This window comes from Schistocerca cancellata, chromosome 2 (genome assembly GCF_023864275.1).
Source record: "Schistocerca cancellata isolate TAMUIC-IGC-003103 chromosome 2, iqSchCanc2.1, whole genome shotgun sequence".
NCBI classification, from domain to species: Eukaryota; Metazoa; Arthropoda; class Insecta; order Orthoptera; family Acrididae; genus Schistocerca; species Schistocerca cancellata.
Window position 1 is genome coordinate 704,252,450 of NC_064627.1, and position 18,670 is coordinate 704,271,119.

The window sequence follows — 18,670 nt, forward strand, 5'->3', positions numbered from 1 at the left end:
GCCTCCCGTCGGGCAGAGCGCTCGCCTGGTGCAAGTCTTTCGATTTGACGCCACTTCGGCGACTTGCGCGTCGATGGGGATGAAATGATGATGATTAGGACAACACAACACCCAGTCCCTGAGCGGGAAAAATCTCCGACACAGCCGGGAATCGAACCCGGGCCCTTAGGATTGACAGTCTGTCGCGCTGACCACTCAGCTATCGGGGGCGGACTCCAGATTAAGATCTTCCGATATCAGGCAACAACCTTTCCAAATGGCAGTAACAATGCTGATCATCCGTTTCCAGTCTCAAAAGGAGGGAGGAGGAGGGGGGGGGGATGGTTAAAGAATTTTTTAAAGCGACAACCATGAATAACTTGAGAACACGGGAATCAGTGTCACTAGCTAGAGCGAAATGCTTTTAGAGCGAAAGGCTGAATTTGGCTTTCGACATACTAAAGCTGGAGCTAGAGAAAGTAAATTTCAATCCAGTGGAAGTGTTTTATGTGGACGTGACTGGATTAACTGTAGTAGCATGAAGCATCTACAGTCGTCCTTTCGGTGCTATTTATTATATAGCAACCAGTTTCTGTGTCTCAACACACCATCTTCAGGCGCTAACTGACGCTGACAGTGTGTTGAGTCACCGAAACTGGTTGCTACATAATAAATAACATCGAAAGGACGGGTGCAGGTGTTTCATTTTATTACAAAGGTGAACAGCAAAAGTCCCACAAACCTTTAACATAGGACATACAAAAACTGGATTAATTGTTGTTCAAAGTAGACGGTCGAAAATAATCAGTGTTAAAAGGAAGAAACAGTTTGGAAGTCTCTTCTCAAGAAAGAGGGGCTCTTACTACAGTTGTTTCCTGTACGAGTGCGGCCGATATGTTCGTTGCCCATTTGATAGCCTTCCCTCGAAATAACATGAAGGTTGAGTGGCTGGGTGGTTGTTCCCCAGGAACTACAGCTAGCTGTCACCCATTGGATGGATTCAGCTCAATATCTTCACGGTGTGGTTTAATGATTTCTTGGAGTATACAAAGCCGGCTCTGGAAGATGCAACTGTTTTCTTGGATGGGCATTTCCCCCACTCGAGCAACAACCATGTCATACTCGTAACACGAGAATATGGAGTTGTTTCTGTGTGTCTACCTCCGCATACGACTCACAAGTTGCAGCCTTTGCACTTGTCTTTCATGTGCCCGTTTAAGAGTTACTACAGCCAACCTGTGGAGTCTCGGACGTAGAGACATCCATTCAGAGTCTTAACTTCCTATCAGGTAGGCGAACTGACGGGAAAGGCTTATTCGAAATGAGCGATCTTGAAACTGCTGTGAAAGATTTTCAGTCACGTGTCATAGCTCCCTTCAACAGACATTTCTTTGCTAATCATGAATTTGTCTATTTAGTTCCTGTCATGAGAGGTCTCGAAATGAAATATAACAGTAAAACGACGAGAAAGGGATAGAGAAGAAAATGTGAGACAACTCTTTGAAGTCGAAAAATTAAGGTAGGCAACTTGCTAACATATATTGTTTATGCAAAGAAAGCAGCTGAATTCAGTTGTCTCTCGTAAACATAGAGAATCTACTTTTTCGGCAGATTTGTTGTACCTGAGAGTGATCCCCGTTATCTCAAGGATATTTTCGGTGGGAGTTATCGATCCACATGAGAATAAAAGAGGAATTGCTTGATGCAGCAGCTGTGGCTTTGAAAGGCAACGTTAATAGCAAGTGGAGATGGTGCTCGACCACCGCTTGCCTATCCAGCACTGCTGACATGCAGTGATACTTAGGTAGAGGACTAGATAATTTCCTGCTTGCATCGTAGCATCGCTTAGTTTAATGTAAAACATTTTTCGCCTGTTATGATTTATAATCCAATGTTATATTATTGTCTTTAATAATTTGAGGGCAACAGGCAGTGTAGCTTGATAGCTTTGGAAGGTCAAAGAAGGACCCTTTCCATAATTTCGACAGAGCGCAGGATCAAATACTTTGCAGAAAACATGTGTTGAGATAGTTTTAAAACAAATAAAATGATGAACCGTTAATTGTAGCCGTTAATACTTTGACCAAAATTATTAATTTTTGCCATCGCAAGAGACAACTGCTGCCACGTTCGCACGAAAAGCTGTAGTGTCAATACAGATAAACTTACAAACAGTAATAATACCGCAATAACCGTCCAATGTATGCAACATTTCATTTCTCTCTGTCTCCATTGTGCCAAAAGAAACAAAACTGTAACATATGTAGAAATTGCTGAAAACTATATCTTTTTCAACTTTTTCCTGTTTTTCCTCTCGTTCTGAAGTAAATCACTGGATAAAACTGCACGAGAATTTCAAGCTCCCTTCCAGAAGTAGTCCCAGTGTGAAGTGTAAGTAAAAAACTAAAAATCGTACTTATGGATAGCCGAAAAACTTTCAAGTGTTATAGCTCTTCTTACTTTCCGTGCTTGAATAAGGCATAATTTCTCTCTAACTACATACAGAAGCTAAAGTAACGCATATAACATCATAGCAGTTAACCACCATATTATTCTTCATTCTGAGGCACCTGCTATTCCTTTTTCTTGTCATGACTGATTACGTTTTCTGAAACATCTGTCTATAATTCGTCACTACATTAATTCTGCTTGTCGCTGGAACCCAAATGCCAAAACTTACACATACTTATTCCGAAAGAAAAGATTTTTGACACTTATTTCCAAATGATGTGCCTGAAACTTTAATTCGGGTTTTGTGTGCAAGACATTTTGAGACATGGAGACATTCTCCTAAAAGGCACCTGTCGTTCAGATTTTAGAAGACAAATCTAATGGTTATCATCATTACTTTCAGATGTAAGTTTCCCCATAGGTAAGCGACTTACGAAAATCACACGACCCAGAGCCTCCCTAGCAAAGAGAATGCTGTAGCAGGTTAAAAATACCAGTGACATTTATGTTCTTCTCCATATTGCCAGACAATAGCAACACCAAAGCAGTTCCATCTCGGTATCTGTCAGATATGTACATCACCTAATCACTTATCGTAAGAAAGTGTCTTACTCTTCTTGAATTTCCTATAATCCTCCTGCCATTCTTTTTTGCACGTGGCCATAACATTCTTTGAAGTTTCTGTCTATCCTTGCATCGTTGCTTCTTTCAACTTAATGAAACACTTTGAGTCCCCATACCGAACACAATTACAGTATTTGATTAAGTGTAATGACTCAGATGTTTAGAGAATTCTGTGAACACCATCTTCCGTTCCACCACTGTAACGTTCATAATTTAGAAATGAGACACATAAACAGAACCTCAGTTTCATATTTGCACAAGTAGGAGTTTATTGTGATACATGTCCATTTCTTTATTCTGGGAGTTACAAATCAATCAAACAGAAAAAATACTGAAAACTAAAAATATGATACTGACAAACACACGAGAAAACCAAAAAGAGCCGCGAACTGCACATGCTTCTAACAAAAGCTTTATTTTTTTATCGATCTTCGCTAGTCACTGTCTTAAAGTAAATTAGCCATCAATACGAAGGTTTGTTATATTGTGGCTCCTTGGCCTACCTTCTCTCAGATGTGAGAACAAAGTCTCTCAGCCAATTACAGGCAACTACAGTTCAACACTGAATACAGAACGTAGCATTTACCAGATAATTGCCATAAAAATGGCCAAGAAAAGAAAAACACTCTACGGTTAAAAAAATAAGATGTTTAGATTTATTCTGTAACTTACCTTTTCACGAAACTGTGTAGGAACATTTCTACTTGTGGATTTCTGTGTAATAACTCCCGACATCATTTCAATTAAGATGTTTGCAAACTTATGTAAGTTGCGTTAAATGAGTAGGAAAAATATGCACTTATAAAACGACAAACACTTTATAAAAAAATTAATCTCTGTAAACTCTCATAACATGCTAATCATTGTTCTACACAGTTCCAATTTCTTTCTAGACATAAAAAGCAACATTAATCTGTTTGCTTCTTCCTCATTTGACAACCATTCGATACAGATTTAAATGCGTTCATTGTAAACTTTTTGCAAATAATAATTGGGGCATTTTGTTTCATTAATGTGTCTTGTTTCATGAAATGATCAATCTGCTGTGTTAATTATATGAAACAAGTGACCTTTGACCATTTAAGTTGGAAGCGAATGACTTGGTGACTCAACGATCGATCGCAATAAGCGCTATATCGTTGGTTATTTTGACAGGTCGAACCTGCATCTTTATGCGAAGTTCAATTAACTTATTACAAATCTGCATCTTTATACGAAGGCCGATTAACTTATTACAAAGTAATTTCCTTTGTATGAATACAAATTACTTACATGCTTATTCGTCACCAAGCGCGCCGATAAACAACAAAGATCATTTTGACCTGAATTTAATTTTCATTTTTTAAGTGGTAAATTCAATAAGTTTGACTTTATTCAAAACTGAAATTATCAGCATTTATAATAACTTTATCTGTAAACAGCAATAACTTTTCTACCGATCGTGAAGTGGCTTCCCTTTCTGTAAGATTTCGTGATAAGAACATAAAATCTTATCAATTTATATTTTGGGAACCACTTTAGTTCCCACGGACTATCAAAGACGAATGATTTCTAACATTGCTGAGGTTGGAAGTTCCATCTGACGTATTTGTCCCGTGTTTGTGAATTAAAGTTCGGTGTTTAAACTCCGTCTTCCGCAAAATACAACGTATTTCTTTTTCTATTTACCAATACATGTTTCGACACGTGTGTGTCGCCTTCTGGGGATCTCGATTTGTTTCTGGAAAATATTACGCAAAGCTCAGGTTTATTTTTCTACTTAAGGCCTAAAAACTATGATATGTACATTTTATATGTTTAGATTTCTCCCTGAAACCATATTACTTTCTAAAAGTGTATTTATACAGGTTGGATTGTTTCTATACCTCTTGTCGTTTGACAGAGCGTTATCTGCTAAGTAGTTGTAAAGAAGCATTGGCGACCAGTTTAATCAACCACTGACACACAAACATTCAAGTTCTAGATACATGGTACATAGACTTAACTTCAGTTGACAAATTCATCCATAAGCAGAAACTAAATGCGGTACACCAGATAACCAGAGAGAATGGTTACGACACGAAGACAATAAATACACCAAACAAAAAAATAAAAAAGCAATTCGAGAAGAATACACCAAGGACACATTACCAGCGACATCAAACAGGCGGAAACACCACAACATGCCAAACACAGGGAACCAGGAACACATTACATGGATCACAGCATGGTACACACTAATATACAGCAACAAAAATGTAGATAGGGTGGGGAAGATTCTGATGAAACAAAGACTATAAATGCAATTCGGTACATATAAGGCGGAATAGAAAAATATAAACTTTAGGCTAAAAACTCAGAAATTTTAAGACTAGGTATTGTGAGCAATCCACAGCCTTAAAAAAATGACAGTACACACTGAACTCCGGTAGATCATATCATAGAGGAAAACCACCACCCAAATAATATTGAAACTGATTTCAAGGTTCTCAGAGAAGGCAATAGTTTCTATCAAAAATTGACAATAGAGGTGAACTAATGCACACAGTAAACAGTAATACACTGGGAAGAAAGTTTTGAACGAATACACAACGCTGTGCATCAAAACACTGTTTGATACACTTAATGAATTATACAAAGACACTTCCCTAAATAACTCTTGAATTTAAACATCCTTTAATTCCCGGAAACAATTCCCCCCCCCCCCCTCTCTCTATCTATCTCTCTCTCTCTCTCTCTCTCTCTCTCTCATTACATACACAAACGCATACACAAGAACATCAAAAAACACTTCTTCGAGCAAACATTCAAAATAGAGACGCAATGAACAGAAACAAAACAATGAACAAGTGAGTGCGAAAAGAACATGGCGTCTTGCTATGAGTACGGGGACGTAAGTGTTTTCCCTGATGATGTGTAAGGATCGTGTGAAGAACAGGTGAGAGTGTGTGTAAAAGTGTATGGGAAACACTGTATACAATTACAAAAGAAAAAAAAACACACCAAAGAAGCACAATTCAGCGTAAAGATTAGGTACAGGTCATACACGACCACTACTCACGACAAAGTATTTTCAAAAATAAGAAAATTCTTTACGACTACTTTGTTGATAACTTGCCGTCAAACGATAAAAGGCATATAAGCAAGCCAACCTGGAGGAACACAATTTCAGAAGCAATGCCGTTTGAGCTGAGCAATCGAAATAAAATAAATAAAGTCTATAGCTCTTAGTTTTTAGGCCTTAAATAGAAAATCAACCACACACTTTGTATGATTTTTTGTAGAAATAAATCGAGACCCATAGAAAATGATGCAGAGTTGTTGAAACATATACGCTGTGTTTTGTACAATACATTTGACTGCTTATTCATTGCAGCTTTTAAATCAACACTTCACATAGCTTTGCTGTGTATTGATTTCGAATACTTACTTTTTTGGTTTCATATTATACTAAAGATTTCAGACTGAACGAAGACTTAAGACCAAAGCTGTATCTGATATAAAAGGCGTATTTCCTGAGTCAGTGTGTCTACAAATAAAATATTGATACGTGGTGTCTGTTGTGTCGGACATGGCTGGAAGAACAGGCACCACTGGTGGTAGAGCGGCCGAGAAGAAATTATACTACGACAAATCACGACTGCAGCCGCTTACAGGCACTGAAATAAATCGATAGTGAAGCTTGAAAATCTGTGCGGGACCAGCACTCTAACAAATAAGAGGTCAGAAACGGAAAATCTGCTATTCCTAATTTTTGCTTTCCTCCCAACCACACAAAGAGGAAATGTTTTATTATTTGTGATTATATATCTATTCGCTCTAATTACGGCAGAAAAAAACTGGATTCGATGGACGCCGCAGTGTCGAGCCACAGAACGCTGATGTATTCTGTAAGTTCACAGCAGCCGAGTGATGTGGAGTTATTGATATCGCTACTGAACTGAGAGGCACACATATCGCCAGTCCCTCACGTCGTCAGCGGCGAAGGCCTCCGTCGGCTTCATTCGTAGTGACGGCTGTCCAACAGAGTTCCGATGCAATACATCAAGTGCGAACTGCCAGGGGCAGCGGTCAATCGCAATGACTGCCCTCTCCTCTCGACATACAGGAGGCCGTAATTATTTTGCCGTCTTTTCCTCTCACAAGCTAAGCTAGGTAACTAAGCTCCATACAAAAAGTCCAGCGGATTTAAAGCCCATTCAAATTTTTCTTTAAATCTTTCAGAGACATTATAAGAACAGAAATCCAAATGGCTGCTATGTTTAAAGCACTTAGTTCTTTTTGCTCGGTTTGTCATAGGCTTATTTCGACTAAAGCACCATTTTCTTGCTGCCTGCGAACAATACACGGTTTGGTTGACATTTGTTTCTACTCTTATGCATAACTGTTAACAATATTGGGTGATTATACAATAGTACTTACGTCTAGCTGCTTTTGACGTCTATGAAACATCGATTGGTGCAGTCACTGTCTAATTATTTAATTGTAGCATCTTATAGGTGGCGTCATTATACGATTATGGCTGCTATACCGCCATATCTCGATCATTGATCGTGTTGTAGGGGAAATATTGTGTTGACTATGGCCTTTTTGATCTGTTTAGTAGTTATTGTACTTTTGGCAGCTTCTTTGACAAAACAAGAGCGATGTAGAGGCACCGGAAAGAACCTGCCCATACATTCTATCACGAAGATCTTGAACCAAAACTTTCATTACACAAAGAAAGCTGATGAAGGAAGTACAAGTAAAAAGACTTATATGAAAAGAGACGATATTTTCAAGCAATTTTATGTTGCAACCAAAAGTGATTGTGGTTTTACATTGCAACCAACTTTTATCACGATAGAATTCTGGTAATGATGAAGAAAGCGCCTACTGTCTGAAGCTGTCTATTACATACAGAATGAGGACTTGAAATTAATCTTTGATTTACAGAAATAAGGAGAATTTAGTAAAATTACATCGCATTTCCCACTACCGTTCGTCCGTTCGTCTACTCCGGAAATCCAAGACCATCACAGCTCAGCCCTAACGGAAATTCAAAAGGAAGGAAGATTGAACTTCAACGTCCCGTCGAGAGTGCAGTGATTAGAGACGGAGCGCAAGCTCGAATAGTGAAATTTTGGGGAAGGAAATCACTGTGCCCTTTTCAAAGGAACCACTTCAATATTTGCCTGGAGCATTTTAGGGAAATCACTGAAAATTTAAATCAGGATAACCGGAGAGGGATTTGAACCGTCGTCCTCCCGAATGCGAGTCCAGTGTGCTAACCACTGTGCCACCTCGCTCGGTACGAAAATTCAGTTTTGGTCACCGTTTCATCAGAAGACCCGTGAATGTGAACTTATTTTTTGGAAGGTAATTCGATGTATGAGGTCGATGAAATGTGGTGTAGACGTTTCTGAAGGACTTTAGATTGTAGCAGTCGCACCTGATACCCCAACCTTGTCCAGTTGAGCTAATGCTCAATTATTCGCGAGCTTACGGTCCAACACACAATTTTAATCTTCCAGGAAGTTTCACATCAGCGCACACTCCGCTGAAGACTGAAAATTCGCCACGCGGAGTGGCCGCGCCGATAAAAGCGCCATGTCACGGATTGCACAGCCCCTCCCGCCGGAGGTTCGGAAAAAAAATGTTCAAATGTGTGTGAAATCTTATGGGACTTAACTGCTAAGGTCATCAGTCCTTAAGCTTAAACACTACTTAACCTAAATTATCCTAAGGACAAACACACACCCATGCCCGAGGGAGGACTCGAACCTCCGCCGGGATCAGCCGCACCGTCCATGACTGCAGCGCCTTAGACCGGAGATTCGAGTCCTCCCTCGGGCATGGCTGTGTGTGTTGTTTTTAGCGTAAGTTAGTTTAAATAGTGTGTAAGGCTAGGGACCGATGACCTCAGCAGTTTGGTCTCTTAGGAATTCACACACACTTGGACATTTTTAGACTGAAAATTCGTTCTGAAGACGAACAACTGCAGAATAAACGTAATATTTTAACTAGACTCAATTTCTGGAGTTAAAACTTCGTCTTTTTCCTGAGTTATCAGTGTTAAAAGTTTTTAAATCGTTTCCGTAGACACGATTGTCCACGTGGTGCCTGCGGCACAGACTGCGTTAGCTTTACATAGGCTAATTTCACCGTGGCAGGATGACAGGCCAAACAATGAAGAAAATGGGCCGAGCGCCGTGTTGACACTCTAGAAATTTCCCCCTCTTTCACTTATAAAGCGTCTCTTCAAACTCGGCCGTCGCGCCAAGCTACTGAGGGGGTTGGCTTTTGAGGCTTTACGGGGGGATTGTGAGCTGCGGGGCTGCATATTCAGCAGGGGGCGTTCAACCGCCCGAGGCGGAATAATTGCGTCGCGAGGTCGGCGCCGGCCAGATAGGCGACCGACGGCCCTTTCATTACGCCGTTACCAGCAGTTGAACAGACGCCCCCCCCCCCACACCCCTTTCTCTCTCTCTCTCTCTCTCTCTCTCTCTCTCTCTCTCTCTCTCTCTCTCTCTGTGTGTGTGTGTGTGTGTGTGTGTGTGTGTGTGTGTTTTTTGGCTGTCCCTGGTGGAGGAATTTCACGAGCGTCACTACAACAGATAGCGCTGGTGTTTTGCGACTGGTCTGAAAGTAGTCAAAAATAAATTATCATTAAATGTGACGAAAAATTCTCGCATTTGTTGCGCAGTTTGCATGACAGAAACTACAGCTCAAATTTAACAATTAACTCCATTTTTAAAAGAGGCCCACTAATACCTAATTGCCGTGCTTTATGTACACACACCTTCGACATCTATTTGGCACTGACGACGGTATGGACAATGTCGCAACGATTGTCGTATGACTGGCGTATCTTTCCTGAGCTAGCGAAAAGTATCAACGTGTTCTCCCGGCTGGACTACAATTCATGTCACCGAGCGAAGTGGCACAGTGGTCGGACACTGGACTCGCATGCTTGAGGACGGCAGTTCAAGCCCCCGTCCAGCCATGCGTATAACGTTTCCCGTGAATTCCCTAAATCTCTTAAGGTAGCTGCTGGGATGGTTCCTTTGAAGTCGCTCCGCCGGTTCCATCCCTATCCTCCTCCAGTCCAAACGTGGAGTCCGCCTCTAATGGTCGCGCTGTTGGAGGGACGTTAAACCCTGATCTTTCTTTCTTATTTTAATTCACGGAGTTAATATTGAAATCAGGCTAACTGATATAGAGTTCGGACTCCAGAGAAAAATCATGTAGGTGACACGTGAAATTGAAATTCGCCAGTTTATTTTTCTTTGCAATAATTCGGCGTTGATCGGACAATATTACCAGAATCAAAAATGCTCCTATCGTAGCACAAAAAAGGCGAATATGACCTGGCCGGAGTTAGGGATGTAAAAGAAGGACTCTAGCTTTTCGACTTATCCAGCAACTTAAATGTCTTGAAGTCAAAACATCTTGACATATACATGTTAGTATTAGTACCCATTTCACGTTATATAGTGCATCGTGCCATGTAAAGCAACATGATACATGATGTCACGTCGTGTAATTTAACACATGCGATCATGTCATCCGATATTTTGGCATTTGTCATACCACGCGATATGGCGCAACGTGCCTTTAAAGTTTAGGATGTATGCATCCCACTCTGGGATACTTTCTATTGTAGATGCACCCACACTACCGGACTCTTCCTATTATAGATTCATCCCACTCTCTTGTTCCTACATCTTTCACGTTGCGTGTAACATGGGTTGGGTTTGGGGGAGAAATAGTCCCCTCGCGGAAGAAATCAACCTGCTCCCCAACCCCCGGAATAAACCCAATCATAGAAATTATTCTTTACTATGGCTGGCGAATCATCTGGATTTTGGGCACAGCATCAGGAACTTTAGCCTCTAAATTGCAGGATGAAAGAGTGACAACAACTTGCAGCTAAGAGAGCTGAGGAAGCAGGGTTAACTCGTAAAAAAAGGCTAATTTATCAGGATATCAGGATGTTTTGATTTAAATGTGTTTGAAGCTGCCAGATAAGACGAAAAGCTAGTTCCCTCCTTTTACATCCCAAACTCCGCCCAGGACATATTTGCCTTTATTGTGCTATGATAGTACATTTCCAACTTTTACACTACCACAATTTTGACATTAAACCCCCATAGCTTGTCAACCGATGTAGCCTTTTGTTGATTCGGGCGACGACTAATCAGGTATAGGTTTTTTTATTGTCATTCGAACCACGTTGCATATCTAGCGGCAACGGATAACGTTTTGAGAAAACAATATGATGGCCATTAGTTGCAAGCATTTGTCGATCATCTTATAACATTTGAACCACTCGCACAAGTTTGCAACACAGAAGCAGCGCGCTTCAGAAACGTGACAGAAAAACATGTTTTTGCACGTAAAATCGGAAAGGTGCACGTACATACAGATGGTGCCATTAGCTGAGCATTAATTTCAGCCAAGTTAAAATCTTTTGCAAAAGGAATTAATAGATTCCCACAATTTGCCTAGGCGCCAGCTCCGGTTCGTCCTTCAAACTTTGCATAATACGTATATTGTAACATAGTTACAGCAAGACAGATGCTCGAATGGCTACACAAATGGCCGGCCTAAAACAAAAACTTTTTACTCCTGTGTCTATGAATAAATATACCTTTCATCACGTTTTGGTGATGCCATTCTGCCTTTCTTTAAATACACACATCAAAAAAAGTATTGCATCACACCGGTTCCCAGAACTCCTGAGAATAGACGTTGACTGTGGATATGGTATCACAGACACAATCCCCCTGACTATTCAGAGATGTCACTAAACCCGCCCAAAGATGTAAACAACCATGCATGAGCAGCGCCTATTAGACGGAGGGGGTCCGACAGCCGATCAGTTCCAGTCATTCCACCAGGAAGGTGGCACACTGGTCGTGTTTTCTGTAGTTCAACCTTGTCAAGACGGTCAATACCGCGGTTAGATTGCGTCCGCATTGTTACTTTGTGCCAGGAAGGGCTCTTAACAACGGAAGTGTCCAGGCGTCTCGGAGTGAACCAAAGCGAGGTTGTTTGGACCTGGAGGAGATACAGAGAGACAGAAACTGCCGATTACATGCCTCACCCAGGCCGCTACTACTGCAGAGGATGACCGCTATCTACTGTTTATGGCTCGGAGGAACCCTAACATCAACGCCACCATGTTGAATAATGCTTTTCGTGCAGCCACAGGACGTCGTGTTACGACTCAAACTCTGCACAGTAAGCTGCACGATGCGCAACTTCACTGCCGACGTCCATGGCGAGGACCATCTTTGCCACCACGACACCACGCAGCACGGCAGAGATGGGCCCAACAACATGCCGAATGGACCGCTCAGGATTGGTATCACGTTCTCTTCACCAGTAAGCCGGCCGTGGTGGCCAAGCGGTTAAAGGCGCTACAGTCTGGAACCGCGCGACCGCTACGGTCGCAGGTTCGAATCCTGCCTCGGGCATGGATGTGTGTGATGTCCTTAGGTTAGTTAGGTTTAATTAGTTCTAAGTTCTAGGCGACTGATGACCTTAGAAGTTAAGTCGCATAGTGCTCAGAGCCATTTGAACCATTTGCCATCTTCACCAGTAAGTGTCGCCTATATCTCCAATCAGACAATAGTCGGAGACATGTTTGGAGGCAACCTGATCAGGCTGAACGCCTTAGACACACTGTCCAGCGAGTGCAGCATGGTGAAGGTTCCCTGCTGTTTTGGGGTGGAATTATGTGGGGCCGACGTACGCCGCTGGTGGTCATGGAAGGCGCCATTACGGCTGTATGATACGTGAATGCCATCCTCCGACCAACAGTGCAACCATATCGACAGCGTATTGGCGAGGCATTCGTCTTCATGGACGACAGTTCGCGCCCCCATCGTGCACATCTTGTGAATGACTTCCTTCAGGATAACGACATCGCTCGACTAGAGTGGCCAGCATGTTCTCCAGACATGAACCCTGTCCAACATGCCTGGTATAGATTGAAAAGGCCTGTTTATGGACGACGTGACCCACCAGCCACTCTGAGGGATCAATGTCGAATCACCGTTGACGAGCAGAGCAATCTTGATGAACAGTGCCATGATGAACTTGTGGATAGTGTACCACGACGAATATAGGCATGCATCAATTCAAGAGGACGCGCGACTGTGTATCAGAGGTACCGGTGTGTACAGCAGTCTGGACAACCACCACTGAAGGTCTCGCTGTATGATGGTACGACATGCAATGTGTGGCTTTCATGAGCAATATAAAGGGCGGAAATGATGTTTATGTTGATCTCTATTCCAGTTTTCTGTTCGTTAATGCAACAGCTTCCATTGTAAATCAAAAGGATAGCTATCGCAAAAATTATTACTTAAAGTGAAACATATATTATTTTCTACTGCGGTAAAAGGATTCCTGCGGCTAACGGAAGCGGTGTGATAGTACAGAGCTATGATAAATACTTCCACGGTGTGAAGTACGACTTCTGAAAGTGGTTCAGCATTGGCTTAATTTTGTGTCATTTAGAGCGGAGTGTTCTTTTCACGCATAATTCTGTCGTACGTATCCTATTTCTGGCTAACGTTAACGAATGTAGCTGTTTTTTTTTTTCATTTTTTTTTCTGAGGTTGTGCCAGCATTCTGAGAGTACCCATTTAAAGAGGCCTAGCCTGATGCTGGCGCTACAGGTTTCCTGTGATGCAAGGGGTGCTTTTCATACCGTTAGTATGCAAACAATGTTGTAAGAGGTGGACAAAAGTACGGAAACACCAAAAACACAGTACGTTACTACGCGTAGTGCGGTGTAGGAAAACCATTGCCGTCCAAAACAGCTTCCACTCATCTCAGAGCGGATAAATATCCATCGCTTTTTCAAGGGAATCTTGAACCAATGTTCCTGCAAAATATTGGCTAATTCAGGTAACGATCATGGAGGTGGATGGAATGCATCCTTCCCTCCAAAGTAGGCCACAAATTGTCAATAATGTTGAGATCTGCTGACTCTGGTGACCAGGGTAGATGCGACAATTCATCCTAGTGATCATAAAACCAGTCCAGGCCGATGGCAGCTGTGTAAACAGGGGCCTTGTCTTTAAACACAGCATCATCATTGGGGCCATAACGATCACTTAATCCTTGGAAATAATGTGACCGCTCAGAGTAGCAAGGGGATATGGAAGATCATTGTACCGCTGCCCAAATCATCACAGTGCCCCTCCGTGTGTCACTACTGGGACGTAAACTCGGCCAGAAGTTGGAAACAGAGTCAAACAAGAACCATCCGCCCAAGTGACATTCTTCCATTCCTCTAGAGCCGAGACTTTATGGTTTCAGCACTACGTTTCGCTGTTACAGGCGTTTGCATCATTAATGTGCAGTTTTGGAATTCCAGCTCGCTCTGAAATTTCTTCCTGTCGAGCTCCCTTCTTGTTGTTTTGCCGCTGACAGAGATTAGCGAGTGCGACATTCAGTACTGCAGTGACTTTTGCAGATGCCGTTTTCTTTTTTTTTTTTTGTCATAGTCCTCTCGGTGACCGTCTGTCACGATCACTAAATAAACACACACACACACACACACACACACACACACACACACACACACACACACACACACACACTCGTCCGCGTTTCGACTTAGCGCATGGTGCTCTTGTGCTTTCCCTGTATGCGGTATCATGTCTTTTGAAACGCTAGACATTTCGGATCCCTTGGTTACGGAAGCGCACACCATACAAGCACCAAAAATTTTCCCTCGTTCAAAGTCAATGAGGCCCGACATAATGCACTTGCAGAGAACACTGTTCTGACCACGACCGACATTTGGAACGTAATGAGGACGTTGCACAGTTGCCGTTCATGGTCTAATAGAGCAGTGCAACGTACAGTCTTGGTTAGCATCGGGCTTTATGTCCAAGCGTGCATTTCTCTCGTTCTTTCCATATTTTTCCGAATCCTTGTAACTGTCAGTATGAAGCACAGTATAGAGATATATAACTGCCGAAAGACGGGGCAGCGGCAACAGGAATGACATTTCTCAAGCAATGACCCCTTATACAACCAGTAACCACTGGGAGCTGCTCGGGACATACAAATTAGGGAGTTGGCCGTGGGTTTCTGCTGGGTGAAGTTCCAAGTTCTTGAAACCCCCAGGAGACGCGAAGCAAGGACGCCAGTTTTTCTATAATTCTGCTATTTCCTCGAAATTAGAATGTCGTTGTCAGGAGGAACTGACGGTTTACGACTCTAGGAGAGGGGACTGGCAGGGCTATTTTGATTGAAGAGTTGTTTATGAGAGGACTGCACGCAGCCCGTGGTCTAGGTTCAAAATGGCTCTGAGCACTATGGGATTAACATCTGAGGTCATCAGCCCCCTAGACTCAGAACTACTTAAACCTCACTAACCTAAGGACATCACACACATCCATGCCCGAGGCAGGATTCGAACCTGCGATCGTAGCAGCAGCGCGGTTCCGGACTGAAGCGCCTAGAACCACTCGACCACAAGGGCCGGCCCCGTGGTCTAGGGGATAATGTCGCTGTCCCGGGCTAGATTCACGACCGGGTCAGAGGTTTTCTTCGCTCGGGGACACGGTGTTAACGGTATCCTAATCGTTTCATTTCTCCATCGTAAAGAGACGGGAGTCGCCGAAGAGGCATCAAATAGAAAGACTTAACAGTCGGCCGTGCAACAGCAGACGGAACCTCCTGGCCAATAACGCTAGATTTGATTAATTGTCGAATGTTACCTGTAGACGGTTACATGGAGACAGTAAGCGGCACTTGACTCAGCTACCATTGTAGGGTGCGTCGGATTTTCTGAATTGCGGTGAGAGAGAAATACCGTTCGAACAAACAGTGCAGAGATAAGGATTAATTAGCCGTGTCGGACGGATCACGGCGAGGCTGCCAACTCTTATTCAATGAACATGGAAGTAGACGACGTGCATCCGGGTAGGCGGCATGAACGTTCTTTTTTCTGTTTGCGCGGTATAGCGCCATCGCGTGCGTCGCACCTGATCACGATCGCGTGAAGAATAGCTGCGTGCGTTTCTCCTTCGAACCCGCGAAGGATGGGGAAATTTCAGCGGTAAAGACAAATATTTCATCTTCTGTTTGTTGATGAATTTCGGGCATTTCTGCACCTAGATAAGAACCACTTGATAGATTTATTTTGGAAGCTAGTCCTTTGTAATTTCTTCCTTTCGATTCTAAGCGTTTTAATTTTATTTCCTATTTTTTATTACAGCATCCCAGTTAAGCATCAACGGAGAATCTCAATGACTTTATGCAACAAGCTGCCCAACGATTAGGCTCTTCTACCAAGTGACTCAAAGGCGTATGGAGGTGCCCAAGTATGTGCAATGTATGCGCAAGCAGCGCAGACAATCAGCAACGAGGAGAGAACAGCAATATTTGCCTTACCGCTCAAGGAGTAAAAACAACTTCACGTTGCGCTATAACTTTCCATCATTCTCCCCTAAATGCGTTCCGATGCATTTCTCGATATCTTGGACGAAATACTGAAACAAAATTACCACTTCCAACTGTGCTTGATGTACCTTCAAATTTCAATTTTTTTCTTTACAATCGTAATACTACTCCAAGTAGGTTTTGCTTCATGTACTGGTGTTCATTAGAATCACATTTTTCCTTTCCTGTTCACTTCCTGGAGGTGATTTCTCAGTTGAAAACGTAAGACAACGCTTCAAACATTCTCAGTACTTATTGTACGTACATAGATAGCTTGAGATGTGTAGCTGTTTTCGTCCTGCATAGCACGTGAAGTTATTTTAGACAGCAATGTCCCTTCTGCGAGAGAACATTTACGAGTTTACTAGCTACTCTCATCAGGAGATCGTCCACTGCTAGACTATAACGATGTTAGACTATAACCATGTGCCTCACTAGGACTCGAAAGCGAGTCGTGTAACCCTCTTGGACCGTGCTCTGTCAGTCGAGTGTTCTCTACTGACAACCAGCTCCTCGTTCCGCCAAAACGCTTCTCGGCAACAAATTCGTCTCCAAAATACGTATGTCTTTGCTGTAGCCCTTATTGAAAGCCTAATGCAGTCTTACTTGAGATTTGTGCTGCTATATGATCGTATTACTTTCTAGAGATTTCGAGATCAATGGCTCAGATTTTTTATGGAGAATTCATATGAACCATTCTCCTGAAAAAAAAAAAGTTACTTCGATGTTTGTCCTCAGAGTCTTTCGCGGTGGTATGACTGAATAAAATCTTCTGTTTTTAAGCCACGTCAGTACCAGTAAAACACTCGAGACTTGGATGGCTATCTCCACCATCGTCGTCAATAATAGAAACCACTGGCTCGCTCGCTCTGCTCAACTCAGCAGAATCGCACTTCTAAACCCGTTAACTGGTACAAACGAAAATTGCATCTTCTACTGAAATCCGCTATTGCTGAGTTTTACTGATTGCTAGTATTATAATGACCGGAAGCCCACAGGGCTGTTACTATTTTGTTTTGGCCGTACCAGATACATTCAAGCTAAAATGATGCCAAAATAATTATCGATTGCATGAGGCACTACAACTTGTTTGAAATACAGATTGTTAAGCAGAAGGGACTGATTGATATAAACAAGTCGTTAAATTAGAGCATACGGCAAAGTTGTGTATTTCATTGTAGTTCTAATAAACAAAAAGACACCATAATACTGGATTCTAGAAGATGCAATTCTCGTTTGTACGTAAATATCCAATTACTAATTAACGGGTTTACAAACGCAGTTCGTCTGCTGAGCTCAGGCCTACACTCATGACGTAAGCGCCACGGCTTACCTTTTTCGTGGACCGAGTGGCGCGAGGCGCCGGCGCCAGGTTTGAGACTGCTGCCCCCACCCCCGTGCGCGCGTCAGCCATCCGTCTTTGCATCCACGCCCTGTTATGTGTTACCCCTGGCCTCTGTTAAAATTGTTGTTGTTTATTCTAATCTCAGCTGCCTTCTTTAAACAGAATCCCAGTATATTGACCCATGAGCCAAGGCTCTGGTCTTTTCAGACCGTGTTTTGCGTCCGTTTTGCAGACAATGCTCACCTATGGCCGACTTCTCAAACTCCCTTTGTTTAGTATGTCGGTGGTACAACGCTCTGTAACAGTGCGAATAGTTCGACCAATATAAATGCTGCCTTATTCGCAAGGGACACCACACAGAACGGGCACACGAAAAAACAGTGCTGTCTTTAACAGGACGCAGCATACCTCGTATCTTGGGGGCGGTTCGGAACACTGGATTAAGCCCATCTTTCTGCAGCACATGTCCTAACTTGCTGCTCGTTTGCCACAGTATGGCAGGAAAGAGCCGACTTGGTTTCTTCTGCCGATTCACAAGTCGTCCTTCACTGAAAGCGTTTTTAATGCTTCCCTTACTGCAACCATTCTCTCCGGACACGTCTCTGAAATGCTGCGATTCAGACTGTAGGTGGTCGTCGTCAGAAATGATCTTTGCTCTGCTTGCTAGAGCGTTCAGGAACGCTTTCTTATGTACCGAATGGTGAAAACTATCGGCGTTCAAGTACGCATGTACGTTGCCTTCCGGTACACTGAATGACCAGGCCGACCTCCTGCCTTCCGCTCAAGTAAAGCATCCAAGAACGGTAGCCCGCCATCCTTCTCTCAATAGCAAATTCATTG